We start from the raw sequence: 8250 nt of genomic DNA on the forward strand, positions 1-8250 counted from the left end.
AAGGCTCAGGGGTCCAGGATTATCTTCTGTGTCTATGTTAATTGGTTTCCCTTTTCTTTGTTGAAGAGGGTCTGTGCAGTCTTTCTGCCTAGTCCGCCATCTTGCCGGCCACCAAGGGTATGTTAACTTTATAGAAAAGAAAGAAAAGGCCAAAATGGATGCCAGTAGAAACTTCGAAATTTACTCTTGAATGTAGAATAGCTAAAGCAAAAGGAAGAAATGATGGAATAAAATAGCTGAACAGAAGATTTCAAAGGGCAGCTTGAGAAGACAAAGTAAAGGATTATAATGAAATGTGCAAAGACATGGAGTCAGAAAGCCAAAAGGGAAGAACATGCTTGGCATTTCTCAAGCTGAAAGAACTGAGGAAAAAATTCGAGCCTCAAGTTGCAATGTTGAAGGATTCTATGGGCAAAATATTGGATGATGCAGGAAGCATGAAAAGAAGATGGAAGGAATACACAGAGTCACTGGACCAAAAAGAACTGGTCAAAGTTCAACCATCTCAGGAGGTACCATATGATCAAGAATGAATGGTATTGGAGAAAGATGTCCAAGCTGCACTGAATGCATTGGTGACAAACTAGTCGACCAGAATCGGAGGAATACCCACTGAGATGTTTCCACAAACGGGCGCAGTGCTGGAGGTGCTCATTTGTGTCAAGAAATTTGGAGGACAGCTACCTCATGAACTGACTAAAAGAGATCCATGTATGTGCCCATTCCAAAGAAAGGGGATCCAACAGAATGTGGAAATTATTAAACAATATCATTAATATCATATGCAAGAAAAATCTTGCTGAAGATAATTAAAAAAGAGTTGCAGCACTACATTGACAGGGAAAGGTCAGAAATTCAAGCCAGATTCAGAAGAGAATGTGGAATGAGGGGTCTCATTGCTGCTATCACATGGGTCTGAAAGCTTGCTGATGTCCAACGGATGTTGACCAAAAGCAAAGAATGCAATCAAGATGTTGACCTGTGTTTCACTGACTATGCAAGGTATTCAGCTGTGTGGCTCATAACTAATTATGAATAACCTTGGGAATATGGGAATTCCAAGACATTTAATTGTGTTCATATGGAATCTTGGCACATAGACAGTCATGCACGCAAACAGAAAAAGGGCATTGTTTAAAATCCAGAATGGTGTACATCAAGTTTGTATACTTTCTCCATGTTCATTTAATCTGTCTGCTGAGCAGATAATCTGATAAACTGGAGGATATGAAGGAGAACATGACATCAGAATTGGAGGAAGACTTATTAACAGTCTGTGATATTCAGATGACACATATCATGAAAGAAGACTAATTAACAGATTGTGATAAGCAGATGACATATGTCACATACTTTTTGCTGAAAGCAAAGAGGACTTAAAGCACTAACTCATAAAAATAAAAGGCTGAAGCCTTCAGTATGGATCACACCTCAATATAAAGGAAACAAAAATCCTCACAGCTGAAGTAATAAGCAACATCATGACAAATGGAGAAAAGATTGAAGTTGTCAGGGATTCCGTTTTCCTTGGATCCATAATCAATGCCCACGGGACCAGTGGTGACGAGATCAAGTGATGCGTTGCTTTGGATAAACCAGATGCAAACGACCTCTTGGAAGTGTTAAAAGGTACAGGTGTCACGTTGAAGACCAAGCAATGACATTTTTAATTGCCTCAGATGCATTGGAGAGCTGGACAATGAATGGTGAAGACTGAAGAAACATCGATGCCTTTGAATTGTGATGTTGGCAAAGAACATTAAATATACCATGAACTGCCATAAGATCCAACAAATTTGTCTTGGAAGAAATACAGCCAGAATGCTCTTTAAAAGGGAAAGTTGCAAGACTTTGTTTCACGTACTTTGGACATGTTATCAGGAGGGACCAGTACTTGGAGAGGACATCATGCTTGCTAAAGAAGAAGGTCAGTGAACAGGAGGCAGACCCTCAATGAGGTGGACTGACACAGTGGCTGTGACTATGAGCTCAAGCATCGCCATGGTTGTGAGGAGGAAGCAGTCCTGGGCAGTGTGTGGTTCTGTTGTACATACGCTTGCTATGGGTCGGAACTGACCGAATGGCATCTAACAACAGCAATAACTTCACAGAATGAACTGAGGAAGTTTCTAACTTTTCCTACGACTTGAAATACTTCTGCCGACACAGAGATCATCTCTCTTTGAGTGTCATCTAGAGCACATTTTCAAAACCGTCTGGGCCCAGACCTCCTTCATCAGAGCTGCCATCTTCTAAGCATCAAAATGTAATTTGGATGTTGGCTTCTGGTGATTCTGAAACCCAGGTCACTTGGAACAAACACTCTTTTTAAGACCAAAAAGAAAAAAAAAAAAAAGGAAAAGAAAAAGGTGCATTAAAAACGTATCTATCTATATATCTACTTGAAGGTCCAGGAGGCACAATAAGATGGTGAAGAGTGGTTGGGCCAGAAGCTGGCTGCGTGAACAAGGGAGAGGAGGCTCCGGAGAGTTGCTTTCTGCCTGGAGGAAATCGCAGATTCTGCGTAGGAAGCACTGAGAGACCGCCGTGCTTCCTTTGACATTAATATGCCATCTTAGTCATTTTTTTAAAAATATAATTTATTTTACTTTTGTTTTTGTTGCAAATATACACAGCAGAACATATATCAGTTCAACTAGTTCTGTGCATACAGGTTGGTGGCACCGATGACAGCCGTTCTCACTGGTTCTCTGAGTCGCCCCTCTGTAAACATGAACTCACTGCCCCTGAGCTTCTGATCTAATTGAGTTGCTGTTGTCAATTTGACCCCACATAGATAGGTTTTCAAAGAGTACTCAAGACAGACGTCTGTCACCAGTGACGCTAAACCATCGTCTGGTCTTAAGACTTCAGGGGATATTTATGGTTTAAGTTTTAAAAATTACCTCAGCACAACAGTGTCGGGGGAGGACATGGACTGTCTTTCCCTGGAAATGTTATTCACTTTGTTGCTGTTGAGAACACATGTGGCAAGGCACACACCAATTCAGCACTTTCTCCACGGCCTGCGGTGACCTTGAGGCCATCCTTCGAGTTGTGCCGCCAGCCCCACCCTCCTTCTCTGAGTTGTTCCTCCCCGACAACGTAAACTCACTGCCCCTAAGGTTTCTCTCTTCCAAGTTCCTGTTGTCGATTTGATCTTATACAGATAGATCTTAAAACAGAGTCGGACTTTTCTTCGATGTGTTCTCCTTTTCTGCAGTTGTCTTCAGTTTTATGGTGATGTACCTCGGTGGACATTTCTTTGGACTTCTCCTGCTTGCGTTTGAAAGTCTTCAGTCTGTGATTGACTTCTGTCATCAGTTTGGGGAAATTCTCAGGCATCTTTTCTTCAGTTATTGTTCGACCCATTACTACATGTTGTTCGATTATTGTTTGGCCCCGTCCATAAGTGCTGTCCGACTACTCTGCCCACTTACATGGGCGCTTTCTTTCCACGTGTGCAGAAGATCTGCGTTTAGCTTGGCCCCGCTAACTCTGTCCTCCATTTCTCTTAGCATCTCTCTGATTTTGTCCCCTCTCCTTGTCTTTCAGTGGGCTTTATTCTGGGTATTGTCTTCCAACCCCTCTTCAGTTCAGTCTAAGTTGCTTATTAAGTGTAGGAGTCCCTGTTGTAGTTATGTGCCATCAAGTCAGACCCGACTCATAGCGACCCCTCCTTGGGTTTCTGAGGCGGTATCACGACGGAAGTAGATTGTCCTGTCTTCCTTCCGAGGAGTGGCTGGGGGGTTTGAACCTCCAGCCTTCTGGTTGGCAGTCAGCTGCCTTAGGCACTGCGCCCCTGGGTGGTGTGAATTGTTAACGTGATCAGCACCTAACTGAGAGGTTGGAGGTTGAAGGTCACTCGGAGGCTCTGCAGAAGACGAGCCTGGTGACCTGCTCCCAGAGAACCTGCTTCTGGGAACCCTGTGGTGCACGGTTCTACTCAGCCCACACGGGGTTGCCATGAGTCGGAGCTGAGGCGATGGCAACAAGGGCTGGGAGACCAAGTGAGTTTGTAATTTCAGTTATTTTATTATTATTTAGTAAAGGGACTTTTTATTTTTTGCCTTAGCCAGCATTCCCTAAAGTTGAGGGGAAGGCAAAGGCTTAGCACTACTATTTCATTAGAGGGTAAAATCCCGGCAATCGGGAGTGTCTTAGTTTTCTCATTCTGCTCTAACAGAGATACCACAAGGGGGTGGTTTTAACAAACAGAAATTATTCTCTCACAGTTTAGGAGACTGGAAGTCCTCATTCAGAGTGCCAGCTCTAAGGGAAGGCTTTCTCTCTGTTGGGCTGGGGGGAAGAGCGTTGTCTCCTTTCAACATCTGTGGCCCCACTGTTCGTTGGAGATCTCTGCGTGTTTTGGTATCAGTTTTCCCCTGGGTCTAAGAGATTCCTAGCACAGGGATCCTGGGTCAAAGGACATGCTCTGCTCCCAGCTCTTTTTTTTTTTTTTCTTCTCTTCTTGGTAGTAGTGAGGTCTCTCCCTCTCTGCCATACCCCAGGGAAACTGCCCTTACATCAGAGCAGGGCTGTGACCTGATTTCATCCTAATCCTGCCTCATAAATAGAAAAAATCATCACCTATTCTTCATGAGCACAACCCAATCCTGTCTCATTAACAGAGAGCTCAGGATTTATAACACGTCATAAATGGAGGATGATTACATCAGATTACATTACAGAGGGTGATTACATCATTACATAACTGCCCAATTACATCACCACAGAACTGGCAAACCCCTGAGAATCATGGCCTAGTCAAGGAGTGAGGAGAAAGTGGAGTGAGTTGGGGAATGACAGAAAGACAGGGCTGGAGAGAAGTGGGACTGACCCCGCTCAGAGAACCTCTTCCACGAGGCTGTAAAAGGACTATGTAGCAGCATACTGCCCTCAGGAGGACAATGGTGGCCAAACTCCCTTTATCAAAGGTGCACCCATAGAGTGTGAATCCCCTACACTGTTGGGTGGCATATATGTGGATGCTGAGTGGGTCCTGTGGCTTCTCATGCTTCAGGGGCAGCAGGGGCCACCTGAGGTAGGAGGCAGCTGGTGTATGAGCTGGAGTTGAAATGCTGTTGAGTTCCACGTGAGCAGGGTCAGACCACCGTGGGCTGGAGTCCACATAGAAGTGGTTACTGCAGTGACTGCTGAAACCAAACAAATGGCCAAAGACTCGGGGACGGGTGAGGCCATGACAGTCTGCAGTGTAACTAAGAGGAAGATAGCATAGTAGTAATGATTATTTTTCTAATAGCTTTTAGATCTCTGCACAATCTACCTCCGTAGCGACACTGCCTCGGAAACCCAAGGAGGGGTCGCTATGAGTCGGGTCAACTTGACAGCACATAACAACATCAACAGCCAACATTCTCAATCTTATCTTTCACCTCTTTAAAAGAAGAGTGCATAGTAATTTTGAGATCTGTGTATGATAGTTTATGGTAATTTCATTATCAGGTGCCCTGTGGGCCTGTTATTATTTTATCTTGTTTTCCCGCACATTTTGTCTTGTCTCTTTGTATCTTACTGTGCGGCAGACCTTGTGTTTGCCGGATTATAGAAGCAACACCGAGGAAGTCTTCCTCCGGGTATGATTGACGTTTGTTCCCGCCAGCCACCAGGGGGCACCAGAGCTCCACGAGCGCCTCAATCCAATTGGAGGGCGTAAGATGATTCAAAGGTAGGCTTGACTTCCCCACCTCCCCAAAGGGCTGGATGTTTCTGTTTACTCTCATGTTAAGTCTGTGATGCCCACCCTGAGCAAAGGGGTGTCAGAACCCTACCCTGAACCCTACACTTTTCCCTCTAGGTCTACAGTGCTGTCAAAGCTTAATTGCTGATTTTCCTCAGAAATAAAGAAACCAGAGCCACAGAATGATACCTTTAAAGTCAAAAGAAAAGCTGCTGAATTCGGTTGTTGTTGTTGGTATGCGCCATCGAGTCGGCCCCGACTCATAGCGACCCCTCCTTGGGTTGCCGAGGCAGTATCACTACGGAAGTAGATTGCCCAACCTTCCTTCCAAGGAGTGGCTGGTGGGTTTGAACCACCAGCCTTCTGGTTGGCAGTCAAGTGCCTTAGGCACTATGCTACCAGAGCTCCCCTGAATTAGGTTATCCTATGCAAAAAAAAGAAAGATCCTTCAAGGCCAAAGACATAAAACAGAGAATTCGCCATGAGCAGAACCGCATTAAAGAAAACACTGAAGTATATTCTCAGGAAAAGGAAAGCAAACCCAGAAGGAAGTTTAGGAATGCAGGAAGATGGGAAGAGTAACAAAATAAATACACGGGTAAATCTAGATGAATATTGATAGCACACGATAACAATAACATCAATTGGGTTAAAAATGTATAAAAGATGAAAGTGCTTGGCAACAGTGGCTTATAATTTGTGAGAAGATAGAGTTAAAGTGTTCTAAGACTTTGTATTGTTCATAAAAATGTCATTTCACATTAAACTTTGATGTGTCTGGGAAGCATGTTACATTCTCTAGGGTAACTACTAAAAGAATAATAAAATACTATATAAGTTCCAAGCTCATAAAGTTTAAAAAAAATAAAAGGAATAATGAAAAATAATTAATCCAAAAATAGATAGTAAAAGAGAGAAAAAAGAATATAGACCAAGTGGGAAATTATAAAGAACTTATTAAAGCCAGACATGTCAGCAATTACTGGTATATTGAAACTCAAATATGCCAATAATTACATCAAATATGAATGGCTGGAGATTTGTGCTTCTTCTAACCAACATGGAATAATAAGGATCAGATACATCTTACCACCTGAATCAAATGGAAAAATGGGCAAAATATATGAAGCAGTGCTTTTTAAGACATAGTACATCAGGTAACTAAGGATCGTGATCCCTGAGATATGAGAAATAAATGAGAAATAATGGAGCTCTGGTGGCATAGTGCCTAAGGTATTTGACTGCTAACCAGAATGTTGGCGGTTCAAAACCACCAGCCACTCTGCTGAAGGAAGATGGGGCAATCTACTTCCGTAAAGATTTACCACCTTAGAAACCCAATAGGGGTCGCCATGAGTTGGATTTGACTTGATGGCAGTGAGTTTAGTTTTTGGTTCCATTATTGCCCTAGCTCATTGCCTTTGGAGAGTTTCCAGGCAATGACATGGTATAGGGTTTAGGTGGAACCTGGTGGATGGCCTAAGTTGAGGAGAAGGAGCTGAGAGTCTGAGCAGGAGAAGGTGGCTGATGTTTGTAGGACAACAGCAAGAGATTCACAGAGACATACTCCCGGAGATTTGAAGAGGGCCACTCTGGAGTATTCAGCTCAGTACTGATCAGCACATGCATGTGATGAAACTACCTGTGGCTGGTGAAAGAACCACTGAAAAGGATGGGACGTAGCACTGGTTAGTGCTGATACAGTTCTGGGGCTAGTGTCGGTTCCAAGCAGGCATAGTGGAAGACCTCAGAGATTCACGGGACACTGAGTGGAGTATACAGAGGGCTTTGCCTCAGAGGTGGGGACTAATTAGTGCTACGTGGAACACTGTCCTAGTCTTACCTAACAAATCTTATAAGGAAGACATTTTCCAAAGGACCTTAACAGAATCCTGGAACAAATTTCGAGGATATTTATAGAAATACAAAAAATCCAGCACTCGACTATGTGTGTAAGTTTTACAATGTTTGTCATCTAAGCAAAAACTACCAGGCATACAAAGAATCAGAAAAACATAACCCAAAATGAGGAGAGAAGTTAATGACTTGAAAACAACCCACAACTGACACAGGTCTTAGAAGTAGCAGAAAAGGACATTAAAATAGTCACAACAACTGTACCCTGTATGTTCAGAATAGGAAATGAAATCATGGAAGATACTAAAAAAGACCCAAATCAAATTTCTATACATGAAACAACAATGTGTGAGTTGAAAAATACAACAGAAGGGATTAACAAAAGTTTGGATATTGTGGAAGAAAAGATCAGGGGACTTGAAGACATAGCAACAGAAAGAACCTAAAAGGAAACGCAGAGAGAAAAGAGAATAAGAGAGTATCCGCGAACTGTAAGACAATTTCAAGTGGCCTAATATATGGGTGAGGAGGAGAAACTCAGGCCCGCCCAGAGTATCAGGCCGGAAGAGCAGGAGAAAGGGGATAAAAGTCTTGAACCCGGACAGAAGAGCAGTCAGCCCCAGGGTTACAGGTGAGGAGAGACAACACAGGGACACCAGAGTAGCAGGCCAGAAGAGCAGGAGAAAGGGGAT

This window comes from Orycteropus afer, unplaced genomic scaffold, assembly GCF_000298275.1.
Source record: "Orycteropus afer afer isolate SDZICR_OR568_19922 unplaced genomic scaffold, OryAfe1.0 scaffold00371, whole genome shotgun sequence".
Classification (NCBI taxonomy): domain Eukaryota; kingdom Metazoa; phylum Chordata; class Mammalia; order Tubulidentata; family Orycteropodidae; genus Orycteropus; species Orycteropus afer.